The sequence below is a fragment of the Micromys minutus genome (genome assembly GCF_963924665.1).
Source record: "Micromys minutus genome assembly, chromosome: 10".
Lineage (NCBI taxonomy): Eukaryota > Metazoa > Chordata > Mammalia > Rodentia > Muridae > Micromys > Micromys minutus.
The window spans coordinates 38658494-38676251 of record NC_137979.1 but is presented as its reverse complement, the minus strand read 5'-3'; positions in this window follow the sequence as shown (position 1 = coordinate 38676251).

Genomic DNA, 17758 nt, shown 5'->3' with positions numbered 1-17758 from the left:
AGCCATGAAGTCAACTGAACAAAGGTATTGTCAACAGTAAGAAAAGTAGGTAGCTGTGTCTGGCAGCTAATAAGTTCTCCATACCTGCATTCCTCTTTCCCTCCATCCCCGTTGACTCTGTGAGAGTCAAAGCGGCCTGTCCTTAAATAGGTACTGTTTGGGAAAGACTGGAAATGTCTTCCATTCCTCTCCAGAAAAGGTGGTAGCCAGACTGAGACGGCCTATGGAAACCATCACCTGCCCCTGTGAGGCTGCACTGCAGTATGCTTCCTTAGAGACATGGGGTGAGGACGTACATTTGGGTAAGATATCCGCCCTGGTCCATCTCTTTAGACATTTGCTCTAAATTGAAATTAGAGTTCCACCAGCTATAACCGCCCTTCTCCAAGGGATTGTTCACAATTAAACAACAATGAATTAATGACCAAAAATAGGAACTAAACTAGGTAGAGAAAGAAAATGCCATTTTATCGTGGACATCATAAGTAAACTTTCAGAATAAAGCCATGTGCTGAAACAAACACCTCAGCTGTATTTTATGCTAATACGAGGTGTTAAGGATGTATAGTTTCATTGCATTACTGAGACTTTTTAAAAAAAAAAAGAATCATATTTCAAGAAACTTTAGTAAGCCAAAGCATGTAGCATCGTGAAGAGAGGGGCTTATGAGCAAAATGCACCCTTACTACCTTTAAGTGAAAAAGACGAAAACAACTCAGTTCTAAGGGATTCAAGACACTCAGCTGGAGGGATACCGAAATGGTACGAAGCTACTGATCTGGGGATAAACGATTCCTAGCTTAGGGAAGAGGAAAGAACGCTGATGGACTCTTGTGGGGGGGGAGTGCACGTTCTTTGGACACAAACCAGGAGAGATATGCAAAGCACTGTGTCGCCTCGGGTCAGCCAATCACTATCTCGGGATCTCAGAGAGTGTCATTTTCATCTCTCTCTTTGTATTTTTTGGTGTGTGGTAGATGGGGTGCCTGTGTATGCTGACCCATGAGGGCATAAGTGGAGGCTGGAGGCTGATGTCAGATTGTCTCCTTCAGAGGCCTCTTGGCCTTGTTTTCGTAGTCCAATGTTCCTGCTAGACTGATGGGATCCGACTGCCTCTCCTCAGTGCCGGGCTCACAGACATACGTGGCTGGCTTTTATCTGGGTACCAGGGATCTGAACTCAGGCCATCATGCTTGTTCTTGTGGGGCAAGCACTTAGCCCATGGAACCATATCCCCACCCCCCACCCTCTCTTCTCTTTTTCTGTCTTTTTTATTCTTCTCTCAGATCCATTGGCTCCTTTTTTTTTTTTTTTTTTTTTTTTTTTTTTTGCAGATGTCAAAAGAAGCCGTAGAACTTCAAAACTGGCTCAGAGTAAAAAAAGAGCCTATTTGCCAAATCAAAAGAAACCACAAAAGACACCGATTCAAGTGAGCCTTCAGCTCTGTGAAGCACAGGAAGAGGAAGACACTAATGTCTGGAATTGCCTTATGCAGATGAAGTGCTTTGAAATGTTGTTCCAGACCTCGAGTGAAGTTTCTGTCTACCTCTGGAGTACATTGCTATCCCGGATAAATAGGAAGTTATGAACTTGCCCGATAGCTGGCTGGTCACAAAAATAGGCAGAACATTCACTTGTGGAGGTGATGATGTCCAGAAAGGAACTCCGGACAAGCATGCACAGGCAGAAACCTAGCTGAGCAGACGATTCCCTACGTTAGAGGTGCTCAGACTCAGGAAGGAGTCAAAGACTCCATTGTGCTGCTGAGAATCACCCACAGCCAAGTGCATGCTGGGCCGTGCTTCCTGTGCGACTGATACTGCTTACAGTCCCGTGATTTAAAAAAATAATAATAATAATCCTTTCTTCAAACATCAGAGATCACCACAGGTTGCAGATCTTGTGAGCCAACCCAAACTTGGCTAGTGACAGGGACTGACCATCTACTATCCAAGAGCTGTCCCTTTGTCTTCAAGGGAAGGATTTAGGAAGTGCAGGTCATACCATTGACAAGGCCTCCCTCCAAGATGATGAGTCTGTAAGGAAAATACATGAAATTCCCTACAGAGGAAGCTGCCACGATCCTGAAAGAGGAGGCAGAGTATCAGAAGAGGAAAATACAAGAAAAATAAGTCATAGCCCCCAACCCCCAGAACTGTCTGTCAATCAGGGATTTAGAGGGATTTAGAAGGACAGAGCTAAAGAGAGAATCAACCTTTCCCATCATGTTCATAGCAGGCAGACATAAGATTTAAAGATGCTGGCTTTGACGGAACAGCCCAGAAAGATTAAATCAAGCCAACCTCAGAATTAAGTGTGCCAGATGCTGTGCTGAACCCTACAATTATCTTGTTTAATCTTTCTGACGTCTGTGATGGGTCTGGTTATCATCCCCCCCACCCCCGACAGGTGGGGAAACTGAGGCTTTGGCCTTATGCAACTGTAAGAGCAAGGAGGCGGGTGTTGAAACCACTATTAGCTGTTGTCTCTGAAATAAAGAAATGTAGCTCACCGTGAGCACGCGGTAAATAATAATTAAAGATAGCTCGGGTCTATCAGGCCAAATAAAAGCATGCCCGGATTAACAGAGAGCTGGTTCTGAGCTGTTATGTAACATGGTGTATGTTACTTGATGTATCTGGGTAACATTATCTTCATCAGAAAGATTAGATGTTGTCTGGGTAAAGGACATGAGGAATCAGGCATACAGTGAGCCAACGATTCAAATAAGCCATGCATTGTGTCTAAACCAGAGTCCCCACTGTCACTCTGATCCAAGCTCCAGCTGTCTGAAATTACTTCTCTCCCCTAGAACAAAAATGCATGGGCACTGGAAAGACACAGTCCTTCCACTCCTCCGTCCCCTGTGGCTTGGCAGGGAAGGGCCTCTGCGTTCTCACTCACCACGGGATCTTGGTTCCAGTCAGAAGCACTGTGCCCGCTCCTGACTTGAAAGGACCCACCAAGAGTTTTTCTCTTTCCTCAGCTCTATGGTTCTTCCCTAGAAATGGGAATACAGAAATATTTTCCACCCAAAACGACCACATAACGACAGGAAAAGGCTGTTAGACTGTGAAGCCGTCGTCTCGGGTGTTTTCAGACATTCCTTTGCCTTCTTTTACAAGGAGCCCTCCCTCTTCCCTCTAAAGGCATTAGGGAGAAGTGATTGGTCAGAATCCACTGGACCCTAGACTCAGTTACTGTCATATCCATTCTTATCCTGCCCCCCTTTTTTGCTTCACTCAGGAACAATCTGTCTCCCCACTCACTGCCCTCATCTATCCAGACTCTCAAAGCCTGTCCCGTCCGAGAGTCTGTCTCCCAGTCTGTCAGGTAGACTTCAACACTCTCCATAGGAACAAATCCTATGGGAAACAAAAGTTCACCATTTCTTCCTCATGCACTTCTCATTAATTAACTTATTTATTTCCTTTACATACCAAGCACAAAACCACAGCCACTCTCCCTCCCCTCCTCCCAGCCCTACCCTTCAACCCTCTTTCCCTATTCCCACTCCTCCTCTATTCCAAGTAGGGGAGCCCTACCCCCACCTGGGTAAGAACCTGCCCTTGTATATCAGGTCTTATCAGGACTAAGAGCATCCTCTCCCACTGAGGCCAAACAAGGCAGCCCAGCTAGGGGACAGGGATCCAAAGGCCAGCAACAGAATCAGAGTCAGAGACATCCCCTGCTCCAATTGTTGGGGGTCTCATATGTAGACCAAGCTCCACATCCGCTACATATGTGTAGGGGTCCCACATATTTTTATTACTCATCCAAGAACCTAAATCCAGACATGTAGCCATCCAACAGATTCTTAGAAAACGTGCTAAAAGTAATCTTCAAACTATTAAGGAAACCATTAGCTACCATGCTAAGATGAAAATATATTATGACTAATATATTTCTAATAAAGGATATCCTTTATTAGAAAAGTAATTATGAGTGATCATTGTATTTCCTCTTGAGAGTCCATGAAATATGTACCCTGAACAACCTCTGGTCATAGAAAAGTCAAGGACAAATTTTCTGGGAGAGGAAAAGATGGATTTTTTTGAAAATCTGAATGCATTTACATCAGAGCTTACTTTGAGTCTCACTGCAGTCTCAACAGATGGATGAGAGAATCATCCTCCCCCTCTGCAACCTCCAAGGGAAGCATCATTGCCCGGGATCTGAGAGGACAGCAAGCTTTTCAAGTCCAGGGTCAAATTACTTGTTCTTGTTAGAAGGAGGTGGTTTAATGTGAAAGAGTGGAGGTTGAGTTACAGGGTAATTCTTGTTGAAAATAAATAAGGACAAGCAATTTACTGAAGACTGCCACTTCCTCCTAGCTGTGAGCAGTTCCATCTCCCCTATTCAGGCAGGAGTCACCACAGGAACAGGTACCAGAGATGACCTAGGAGCCTTCCATGTGTGTGCATTGGGACGCCTGGCTACAAACTGAGTTGATCTGGGTTGCTATCCTCCCCTGTACCTTAGAGGCTCTTGGACCCTCTTCCCACATCATTTGCTTGTCTAGAAAAGTGGAGGGGAGAAAACACTTCTCATGGATCATTAAAGGTAAGGACTCAGTAGTTGCTACTCTCCTGCCCTCTAGGCAATAGGCCAACGGAGAAAACCCGGCAGAATGTTATGATTTGTATCATAAATGCTCTCCACTTCCAAAGCTCATGTGCTAAATTCTTGGTCCTCTGGGATGATGCTGCAGGAAAGGGAGAGATAGTTCGTAGCTGTGCCTTAATATGAAGGAGTTAAGTCACTGGGAGCACGACCTTGAAAGTGATCCTGGAGCCTCCAACCTCTTCATCTCTCCATTCTTGTTTCCTAGCCATTAGAAGTGAGCAGCCTTCTTAGCCAGTTGCTCCTACTGACAATACATACCACCACCTCATTGTCCAGAATCAACACAGACAACTAACCCTGAACTGAAATCTCCATGAATATGAGCCAAATGTGATTGATTTGTGCATTTTGGCATAACATCAGAAATCCAACTGAATGATTTAAATCTTACAAAATTTGGGAGAATTCGATCAGTTTCAAATCAAAGTGGAGAAGTATTTTGTGGAGATATGTTGGTTTTAGAGTGGCATCATGGAGGTAAGACTCCTCCAAAGCAGTGGAACTATTGAGCAGCTATTTTAAGTGCCATCCTGAGTCCCAGAACATGGAAGAAAATGGGACACTCTCTATGCCCTCAGAAGGCTCACAAGCTACTAGTCAAGACATTCACTAGATGTGCACACACAGGGGCTGGGGATATGACTCAGTCGATGTGGTCTAGTATTTGCCCAGCATTCACAAAGTTCTAAATTCAGTCATTAACCCCTCATAAAATATGCTAGTAAACCCAGCATGCTGGAAATAGAAGCAAGAAGATCAGAAGTTCTAGGTCATCCCTGGCTATGTAGTGAGTTGGAGAGCAGCCTGAACTACACGTTCAAAACATTTTTTTAAAAAGTGCACATGCCTATGTGGGTAACATTTCAAAAGAACCCCAGGGGAGTCTGTGGCCCTGTAAGGATAGCCCTATTGGGCAAAATGTCCATTGACACCGAGAATGGATGAATAAGGAAGGATGAAAACCCAGACTTTCTATTTTTTTTTCACAGATGACTCCAGAATTCTTATTATACACCAGACTCTCAAAAACATTTTTAAGAAAGAAAGAAAGAAAGAAAGGAAGGACGGAAGGAAGAAAAACGAAAGAAAGAAAACATAATGTCATTACGTTGCTATCTGGCCAAGGCCTCAAAATCCACTGAAAAAGAGTGAAATAAATTATAATGACTCCAAATCATAATATAGATAGACAGACAGACAGACAGACAGACAGACAGACAGACAGATAGATAGATAGATAGATAGATATGGACCATAGCCATCTGATGAGGAAATAGTGGTTCTGTCCCCAAAGGCAGCCAGCAAGCATACCCAGGAGGTGGTCCAGCATTGTGGTTTAGGTGACAATTTTCATGCTTAGCCCCCGAGGCTTTCCACTGTGAACATCAGTGATGCAGTACCAGCTGGTATTGTTAGCAACTCGAAGCATTAATGTAATACAGCGACGCCCTCGGAAAAGAAATAGAGCTGATACAGAAATTAACGTGTTCAAAAATAAAGGCTTCGTCTGCTGACACGCTCACATCTCTGCACATGGTGAGATTTGCTCAGAGCTAGAGCTAGAAAGAGAGAAAACAGCAGTCAATTTAAGGCCATAAACAAGACAGGGGAGGGTCAATATCTCCTCTGAAACACCATGAGCTAAGCAACGGGAACTCATGTAAATCAGGGGCTCCACTTCAAAGTACCTTTGTAGATGCCTTAGGGTTTTGGGTGAGGAACTATATGTATGTATATGTATGTGTGTGCCCCAGGATGCCAGAGGAGGATGGCAAGGGTCCCACTCTGTTATTTAAGACCAGGTGTCCCCTCCTTGATCCTTCACTGCACCTGAAGCTAAATATTTTGACTAGACTGGTTGACAACGAGCTCTTAGGATCCTGCTGTCTCTACCCCTCATGTTGAGGGCATACACAGCTGTACTTGGCTTTATTGTTTTAAAAGTTACAGATTTGAACTCAAGTTTTCATGCTTGCCCAGCAAGTGTTCCTTCCTACCCACTGAGGCAACCCTCCAGCCCCCTTCAAAGTATCTTTACATAAATTGCATTGTTCCTTCCTGACAATTCCTAAAACCAGGGGTCATTCCTTCCTTACAGAGGCTGAGGAATATGGGGCTTGGGAATCAGAGGCAGGGGAGGGGGGTTATTTCTAGAGTCATGGTGGTGTGTTGGAACCTATGTTCTAGTTTTTAGCCTGTTGGTCTCCACATGGGAGTACTTGGGCAGTACTTCTCAAACTTTACAGGCCATATGAGACACATGTGAATCCAAATGCAGACTAGGATTCATGGGCTATGACAAGACATTCTGCTATTCTATGTGGCTCTGGGGTGTCAGTGTTACCGGGAAAGGGACAGCCTTCATGGTGAGATGCAATCTTAGCCTATTTCCCGGAATAAATTATTCCAAATGGTTATGAGAGCGGATGATCCTTCACATCTTTCAAAATACCAACTCATTGTCTTCAATGACTCTTTCCCCAGCAGCTCCTATTGATCTGCCTTTGATGTTTCTGGAGCCTGGATGTTCCCTGTCACAGTGCACCCGTCACTGTTCTGTCCCTGAACTTGGTCTTCCTGTTTTCCCCCTCCAAGTCTCAGTTTCTCGTTCTCTCTCATTGCCACTACTTAACCAGCAAACTCTGTCTTTGAGTTTACGATGACAAGTTGAAGACTTCTCTAACACAACAACAGAGCCTTTGCTTCTCAGGACAGTGAGTGTACACGCAACAACTCAGCTTAATTCTAATACTGATTACTCTGAGTTAGAATAGACCCCATAGGCTATGTACCAGTCAAAAGCCCTGGGCTTCTAATAAGTCTAACTAACTACTTATCAGTTAGGTCTCATGATCTCCTTAGATTCATTTTGTTTTTTTACTAGAAAACTTCATAAAACAGCACTTACTATTACTAGATAATTATAAAGGGCACATCCTAGTCAGGGATAAATGGAAGTGAAGGCTGGGATAGTACACGGAGCTCCCATGCCTTCTAAGGACACTTCAGATGTGCACACCAATGAATCAGTTCCCCCAGACTATTGCTTAGAGTTTAACTGAGGGTTTCACAGTCAAACATGAATGGGTAAACCATTAACCATCACAATTGAACTTAACTATCACCTCTCTTCCCATTCATGGCTAGGAACCCCAGTTACTAGTCTTATCAACATGTGGAGGACATTCCTGGCACTCTGGAGATCTGAGAGGTTTGGAAATTAAGTGCCAGAACCCATGGACACAGAGATGCGTACTTTGCGTACGCCACCACAGGATTTTTGTTGTTGCCTCCTTGAGCAAAGACTGAGGCACAGTGCTGCCTTTCTATGCTACAAACAAAGAAAAGTCACCTTCACAGGTTGCCAGCCAATCAACACCTACTCATTAGATGCTCCTGGGTGCTCCAAAGGCTTAGTGTTGCAAGATCACCTTCCCAAAAATGAGACTCAAGTCAGTTTGGGACAAGACCATGACATCAGGGACTAAAACAATAGGATTTGTGTGGAACTCAGAACATGTGACCTCCTCGCCTCCAAGCACTTTAACTCCCTTGGCATGTTGAAAGAAAGCAGTGCAGGAAGTTTCCCTGCACTCCACCCCTCCCCTCTTCTTGGAATCAGTCTTAAAACATAGGAAGGATGTGGATAACCTTCCTCAGCGGACACCCTGACCCTCATGAGGGAAGTACCCTTTATTCACTCAGAGGAAGAAGCATCCTTGTTTATGAAGCCAAAGCAATGAAAGGATACAGAGGAGAACGAGAATAAACAGAATGAATTTCCCCAGTCTGTCACCATTAGATCATGTCTTTCTTCTTTTATATTTCCCCAACATGGTCCACCAAATTTATTATAAAATATACTCAGGCACATCTTCCTGGGACCTTTGTTTCCTTATGAAGGCTCCTGGCCCACACAAAACTTATTAAGCATATTTATTTATATAGATATATCCTTCCTTTACCTATCCATACCTAGTATTACAATCACCCACCCACATACCTCATGCTCCAAGCTACTCCAGATTAAATTCAGTTTATAGAGAGAGCCATTGAGAATTCTCATAGCATTGTAACTTTCATACCTTTGCTAAAAGCTCCTTCTTTCTGTGTGTATCTTCATCCATCTCTCTCTCTCTCTCTCTCTCTCTCTCTCTCTCTCTCTCTCTCTCTCTGTCTGTATTAGTCTGTCTGTCCCTGTGTATCTGTTTTTCTGTGTCTCTCTCTCTCTTTGTGTGTGTGAATGGACTTGCTCATGAATGACATGAACATACCACACATGTGGAAGTCAGAGGATAACTTGAAGGAGTTGGTTCTCTCCAGCTACCATGTGGGTCCCAGGGTTTGAACTCAGGTCAATTTGCTTGGTAGCAAGACCCTAGTGTAACATTCTGCCAGACCTCATGTACAGAATTTTTATGATATGGCAGGACTATTTGTTTATCCATCTTCCAACAACTAGACTGTAAGCTCTTTAAAAACCCAGACCTTCTTAACGTCTCTCACCAGTTCTAGCACATAGGAAGTATCCAGTGGTTAGTAAATGTATAGATAAAGGATAGATGAGTGGATGGATGGATGGATGGATGGATGGATGGATGGATGGATGGATGGCTATTACAAGAATAGTCTCCCCTTACTCCAAATCAGAATAACTCTCCCTGGTGCTACACTAGATTTGACAACCATTCTCTGAGGCTTGAAGTCAAAACCCACAGATGTTAGACACATCAACTGGTTCAGAATAACATAAACAGCCAAGCCATAACAATGTTATGATGAGGAACATGCATACATTCCAGTATGCACTTGAATAAAAATCAAGTTTTCTTTATTGGATCCTTAATATAATAATCCAAATCCTCTGACTTGTGGAGCAAGAAAAGATGGGGTCTTAAGTTTGGCTCTTCAGCTGCCTAGGAAGCTATTAAAATGTTAAAACAATGAGATGCCCCAACCCAACCAGTTGAATGAGAGTCTCTTCAAGAGTGGGGAAGGAGAACTAGGGTTTCAAAAGTGGACACCATGGAATCTAAATAGCAGACAAGGTTGGAAACGGCTCTGGGGGCCTTCTTCAGAAACTTGGCCTCCAGGGAACCAACGTGGAGATTCAAATGGGCATGGGAAAATGTGGTTTCCCTCAGAAGAACTGCTGCTGACAGTTTTTGGCTTCACAAAGCCCAGGAATAATAATAGGATGGCCTCCACATTGGGACAGCAGCTTATACTTTTCACTGGGTACAATAGGGAAGCCATCTTGATTGCTTTCCAAATTCCAGGCTTAAACAGGGAAGAGCATTATGGGAAAAGTTGAGCAAGATTTAAGGTCCCAGACCATGGGAATACCTGATGATTTGAGTGGGGTCATGGCTGTTTATACATGCCGTGTTGATCTAATGGTAGCGTTTAGAGACATACCACAGTCTTATTTTGACAAGACAGACTCACCTAAGACTTCAAAATCATCAGGACTTTGAAATGGGGGAAAAATTCATTAGAGATGTATCTTGTGTAGTTTGGAAATTGATTATAACTCCACAAATGATTTCCAGGGTTCACTCATGATTTGCTCCAACTCCTTAAAACCAGCCTAGGACACAAATTGATTTGCTCGCTAATTCATTTAACATAAAAGCGAACTGGAAGGCCCATCTTCCCAGCATCCAGAATTCCAGCTTTGACATGGCTCATCTCCAGAAGCATTTATTCCTAAATAAACCAAAGGATATTATTATTTAGAGACCAATGTGGAACATGCCAGAACATAAAATGTACAGAACAGGGATCCCAGTGCCAGCATTTGCCCTGTGTTCCCAACCGGAAAGCAAGCATTTGCCGCCTCCCAGGTCTATGGATTCCCTCCATGGAGTACTGTAAAAGCTGAGGCATGGTCTCTCTATGCCAGAGGACTGAGCACTTCCCTTTACAACAACAAAGATTCGTTTATAAAAATATTGAACTTAAAATGTTCAAGACATGGAGACATTTGTGGATATGAGTACACTGCGTGTAGCTAACCTCCCATCTATGCTGATGGTCATTTGCTGTGCTGTTTTGGGTTGGCATCTGCTGCTGGTTAGCAAAATTTCCATTCACAGCTGTCCAGATGAATCAAATGTCCAATTAGCTTTTTCTTCCCTCTCTCTGACAGGGCTCTGCCCAAAAGAAAATTTTGAAACAGAAAGCAAAATAGAACCGAGTTTGGTGCATTTTCTTGCTGAAAACAGTATTCTGTAAATTTTCACTGTTTTAGGGGAAAAAAATTACAGAGCATTATCAAAATCCTCCAACAATGTCATTTCTCTGCATGCAGTAAAGCTCAGAGCTTGTCTATTCATTGCATGCTTGCCTTCCTGATAAAAAGCCTTGGCCTGTTCTTTCTTATTTCTCAATTCTAAAGAGCCACCAGCCTCCGAAGTTTGCCATCTACTACAAATCGATTTTAAAGGGTGCACAAAGGTACTCCAAAAATAACTGGGATTTGAACTCAAAAAAAAAAAAAAAAAAAAAGACTCTGTAGCATGGTCCAGGAAAGTGATGGGTGTGCCTCGACTGTTTCAAACCCTCCCAACGGTTTCCTTTTTCACTCAGAATAACATGGCTTGAGGCCAGCACTACCTGGCCATCATCTCTGCCAGCACCTTCCTTCCCCACCCAGACACACTAACCTGTTTCAATCTTCCACTGAGCTGACATCCTGTCCCCCCAGGCTTTGATCCACACTGTGTCCTTTGACTGTGCCCCCTGTCCTTAAGCCATATTTCCAGCCCCTCACCTTTCTCCTCCTGCTGGAACATCTACCTTCCCTTTTTCTTTCCTCTATAGCCCTTTCCAGGGTATGGAATTGTTGTCCACCATACTGCTGATTTTGTCTACCTTAAAGGTAACTGCAGCTTAATGAATGTCCTCGGGTTCATCACAGGCTCATTCCTGACACAGGACCTTCCCTTAGACATCCAGGAGAACAACTGACTTAGGAAAGGCTACTTCGCTCCAGGATGTGGCCACACTGTGCTCTGCAATGGGGGCAGGTAGCTATGCTCTCTATTCCTTGGAGAAAATGAGTGAACACTTTCAACACGGCAAAGATGGCAGCCAGTAACAGCTGCACTGTAACCCGAAAAGCACTTCCCTGGGCTTTACCCTACGGCCATTCCCATTTTAAAGGTAAAAAAAGAAAAAAAAAATGAAGATGAAAGGCAGAGTTGTGTCTTCTAGGTGGCCTACGATCACCAGTTACTAAGGAGCCGGACTCTGGTGTAGATCGTAATGTCCTTGTCCTTCCTACCACCCTTCCTCCTTGTTCCCATCATTCTCCCTGTCTTGAAAGTCAACTACCTCCTGCCAAAGTCTGGAGATGATTTTTGGAGGAATCTACCCTAAAGGAGAAACAATACAAATTGATTGACTGTGTAACTAAGTCAGCTTGCAAGAGGAAATGAGTCCTCAGAGTTCGTTTTTTTAACAATTAACAAATGTGATGCATATATTAAAAATGAGATGATTATTTTTTAAAAAAAAAAAGACCATGAAGAGAAGCAAAGGTCTCTCCTCTCTCTCCTCCTCTCTCCCTCCCCCCTCTCCTGCTGTGCTATCCATCTTAATAAGGACAGTTGCAGGAATGAGACACATCTGTATTTGCTTCTGTCTCCAGAGACAGTTTTACATATGCTTTGTTTAACGGAAGTTCCCCCATGGTTGAAATTATTTCCCATTCGCTGTCACATCCCTGTGCCAGAGTTGATTTTTTCTGACAAGCTTCAGTGTTAACACTGCAGCCCAGATGTTTCCATGGCAGCGAGTTAGCAGGGGCTACAGAACCAATCATCCTTTCCATGGCCACACTGATATTTAAAGTGATAATTCCAAGAGCGAGTTTTCAAATCCCTTAGGCTTCTGTGGTGGTTTTTTGTTTGTTTGTTTGTTTGTTTGTTTGTTTGTTTTTCGGTTTGGCTTAGTGCGGTTTTTGGCATGGTGAATTACCACCCTATATAAATAATAAACACATCTTTTAAATTATTGTTTGATTGTTTCTTTTTACTCAATAAAAGTTCAAATTGAGAAAGGGGGAAACACAGAGAACTAAGATCAGAGAGAAAGGGAGAAGAGGCAAGAATTCTGATGAGGAGAGGAAAGGGCATGAAAGAGAGGCCAATTTACTGCCTTTTGTTATTAATGAAAACAAACTTAAAGATCTAATTCCTTTCTCAATATTAAGATACGTGATAATTACAGCATTTCTCATTCCCATCGGCACTCAGTTCTCCTCACAGCATGCCTAGGAAATTTGAACAAATTCCAGGGAATAAATCCAATCAAGATGTAACTGCCAAGGTCACACAGGAGGAAATGTTCGCGCCAAAGACAGGGAAGAGCAAGATAAGTCTCCCTAGGACATCTGCTCTGCCCGCATCTGCCTCCTCAGCAGTTTGCTTCCACAGTCCAGTGTTCAAATGGAGAGGCAGGATGCAGGAGCAACAACCCAGCAGAGCCGAGCATGTGCAAACCCACGTAACTGCTACAATCAAGGCAACTTTCAGGAACTCAGCTAAACCACATTTCATAACGGTGCCTGAAGTCCTCGTTATATTGTAGGATAATTAGCATAAATGGACATTGATTTAGGTAAAAGATGGACTTGCAATTGTTATCATGAAATTCTCTTCACATCTTTCATTCTTCAGCATCGTTTGTAGTTGATCTTACTTTTAACTTGTTCAATGTAATTAAGAGAAACATATTTGGACACACACACATTTTTTCAATCATATATATTATGCATATATATAATTGATTATCTATACACACATTTGTATATGTGTGTATAAGTAATACATATACACATTATATATCTTTATATATTTATGTACATATAAAACAATATAGTTAATATGTCAAATATATGGTATGTTTATATTTTATACATATATAAATATACATTTATACATATATAAAAATCTTATCCACAGGTCCAGTAACTTATATGCCAGAGTGTCTAAGGAGAACAAGGGAAATCTACACAAGTATTGTGTCTTGCACTAAGAAATTATGTATGGATTATCTCATTTAATTTATCAAGTATTTGGTCAATATGACATCCCACATCATTTTGTAGACAAAGAACTTGAAGTGATATGACCAGTCATAAAGAGACGTGTCAAGTCACATGTTCTCACCATGATAAGATAGAAACATTCTTGAAAATAGAATTGCAAATAGTGCTAATTAGAAATGAACAGCAAGAGGATAACAGACCTTGTTTAGTTCTAATGAACACTTTACCTATCATGGTGGTGTTAGTTCACTACCATTAGTGATTCCACTGGAGACAGAAATTATTGTTCCTTTTCTACCTACAATGTACTCTCAAGTGTATACATACTTCCAAGTTGTCTGGTGGGGCAAGTACATTCTTCTAGCACATCTAAAGGCACATAGGTGCACAGGCAAGCAAGACCATCCAATACTCATCTCTGGAATGAAGTAAGGAGAAAGCTCTATCTCCTTACTGTCTTACATCAGCTGAAAGGAACACTGTCATCCTCCAAGCTCTGGAAGCTGTATTGCTGGCTGCAGAAAGAAGTCCAGCTACTATAGGTGAGAACAAGGTAGACCAGATGACTTGCACCTCTATTCTTTCTACTCTTCTTGCCCAAGTAGTTTATTCTAAGGTTTACAATACTTGCTCTGCTTTTCCTTCCACCAAAAGAAAGCAGGGCTGGAGAGATGGCTCAACTCTTAAGAGTACTGCTCTTATAACTGCACCTCCAGTCCCAGAAAGTCCTGGCCTCTGCAGGCCCAGCACAAACATGGTACACATACGTACATACATCCATACATGCAGACAAAATACTGATACCCTGATCATTTACTCACACATAAATAATAATATTTTTTAAAATATAGAAAGAAAACACAGTTGATTCTTGGTCTGATCCCACTTGTCAGTTCTATAAGATCTTGGCCCTCTTCCTGGTTGAGTCAGATGACCTTGCTGCTATGGGGAAAGTATCCTATGTTCCATAGCTCACATCAGCACACAACACTAAGTCACCAGCACCACCTTTCTTACCGTATCCAGGAGGAGCTTGTCACAGAAAATGAACATGTCACAGTTACTATATTCACATCATTTAGGAAAGTCAGCAGCGCATAATAGCCATTGAGTTTTCAAGAACAGGTAGGTTGTAGAGGACTGAAGTCATCTTTGAATACCCTTTTCAAACTCTTAAAACATTGAGAATGACCTTCTACACACAGGAAATTAGCTTCATTTCCTATGAGGTTCTCATATGACAAAAAAATAGTGGAACTGGTAGATATTAAAACCTGCCACATCTTGATTTACAATTATGTAATATATAATAAGAATTTGTTTCTGTCAACTATACACAGGTCCAAATGGAGCTGCCTTTCTCAAACCTGCTGACTGCTGTTCAAGAAAAAGTTGCTGAAGTGTTTATGTGAGCCTCCCGAGGATCTCCTGTCACTGTACTGCCTCTCCTGTTTTGACTTGTGACATGCCAGCAGCCTTGGATGCATTTGGAAGGAACTTCCTTTATGTCTTCTTTCTCTGTTCTGAGATTCTCTGTCTCTGTCTCTCTTTCTTTCTGAGTGGGTGTGTGCATGTGTGAGTGTTTAGTAGTTTTACTCTGTTTTGTATAGATGTAGGGGTTTTGATACATATTATTGGAATCTATAGCAGTACTTAAAAATATGACTTCATTTTCAAAACTCATGTCTGAAAAACCTCAGCCACTGTCTCTTCAAAATACCTCTTAGCCTCGCCTTTCTTTGCCTTCTTCCCAAGAATCTGGCTACATATACATCAGGCATTTCTGCCAACCTGCCTATGTGTTTCATTTTAATGTTGTTCTTGTTTGTTTTGAATATTTTCTTCTGATCTTCCAGTCTGCTGGTTTCCTCTTTGTTTATGACTAATTTTCTGTAAAACAATTTAGCATAATTTCAGATTATGTATTTGGTTAGTTCAATAGTTTTTTGTTTTTTTATTTTTTATTCCTTTTCCCAGACTTCAATCCTCTACTGATATTCTCCATTTTGTTATCTAATGTTCTGAACACACCAATTATAAAATTTAAGTCTTACAAGTTTACATTGGTGGTTTTGTTTGTGTGTGTGTGTGTGTGTGTGTGTGTGTGTGTTCACACACACACATATGCGCACCTGTGTGTGTTCATATATGTAATTGTATACATACATATATACAGACATGCAAGTGTGTATGTTTATGTAGAGTTCAGCTAAGCCTATTCATTTTGCCTACCTGTCTTTTTTCTGTTTTGTTGAAGTCTATATACTGTGTCTGAAAAATTACGGCTGAATATTATAGAGTTGATTTTTCTTGTGACAACAGCTCTGATGGTGAATAATACCCTGATCGCCTTCAGCCTTTACAGCTTTTCAGGAGGAAAAATTACTTTTTTTTCTTTGAGGATATAAAAGACCTGATTATTTACTTACCAGGGCCAGTTCTCTTTGGTGGGCTTGAACCTTAAGTTCTGTTATCTCCCCCCAAGCAATGAATAGAAAATTCTATTTTTTTCCCAATAAACAAAATGCCATCAACCATGCTCAACTCTATGAATTTTCTATGAATCTTTTCCCAAACACTTGCTTCTTTGATTCTTTGGTAGCTCTTAATGCCTTTATAGTTACATACACACACACACACACACACACACACAGAGAGAAAGAGAGAGAGAGAGAGAGAGAGAGAGAGAGAGAGAGAGAGAGAGAGAGAGAGAGAGAGAGAGAAGAGAGGGAGGAGAGAGATTTATCTTTAAAGTATACCACCGAACATTTTATAGAAAATGTACCATATAGCTATATTTGTGTGTTGGCTTCATTCATTACCCATGACCTCGCTTGACTAAAGGTCTACAACTCTGGCACATCTATTTTCCTGGGATCTTATTATAGTTTCAATGTGAAATTTCTCCTTATGTCATTTGTTTACGTTTTTGTTCCAGTCACATAGAATGTAAAAGATATTTTCATAATATTACATTGCCATAAAATAATCATTATCCTGTCCTTTATATCCATCAAACTGAAATTCAAATTACCTCCATATAACGTATTGGAACTGAAATTTTAAGTGAAATAATCAATTGTTAAAACTCATAAGTATCTCATTTTCAAATGTAGTTTGACTCGGTTATTTTTACCTTCATTTGAATCCCTATACTATATTGTTTTCAGAAATTTTACTCTATTTTTCTTTTTCTATCACATCCTATGCAAACTACAGGCAATGGTGAAATCACAGTTGTTCTATAATTAGGACAAAAGAGTCAATGAACAAAATTTATCTTCACTATGGATCTGAAAAGCTCACTATGGGAAAAAAAATAAGTTTCAGAGAACAATTCCAGCACTGTATTTTACTCACCATTAAAATCATTCTCTTCCCTCACGTATATGGTCACCTGATTTTTGACAAAGGAGCTGTAAACATTCAATGAAAAAAGGACAGCCTATTCAACAAATGGTGCTGGTCCAACTGGCACTCAGCATGCAAAAGAATGAAAATAGACCCGTTCTTATCTCCTTGTACAAAGCTCATGTATAAGTGGATCAAAGATCTCCACATTAAACCAGATACACTGAAACTATTAGATGAGAAAGTAGGGAAAACCTTAGAACACATAGGCACAGGAGAAAATTTTCTGAACAAAACACCAATGGCTCAAGCTCTAAGGTCAAAGATTAAGAAATGGGACTTAATGAGATTGCAAAGTTTCTGTAAGGCTAAGGACATTGTCAAGAAAAAAAAAAACGGCAGCTAACAGAATGGGAAAAGATTTTTATCAACTCCACATCAGATAGAGGCCTAATATCCAAGGTATACAAAGAACTCAAAAAGCTAGACACCAGAGAATCAAACAACCCTATTTAAAAATGGGGTACAGAGCTAAACAAAAGGTTCTCAAATGAGGAATATAGAATGGCTGAGAAACATCTAAGGAAGTGCTTAGCCATCAGGGAAATGCAAATCAAAACAACCCTGAGATTCCACCTCACATCAGTCAGATTGGCCAAGATCTAAAACTCAGATGACAGCAGATGCTGGCGAGGATGAGGAGAAAGAGGAACACCTCTCCACTGT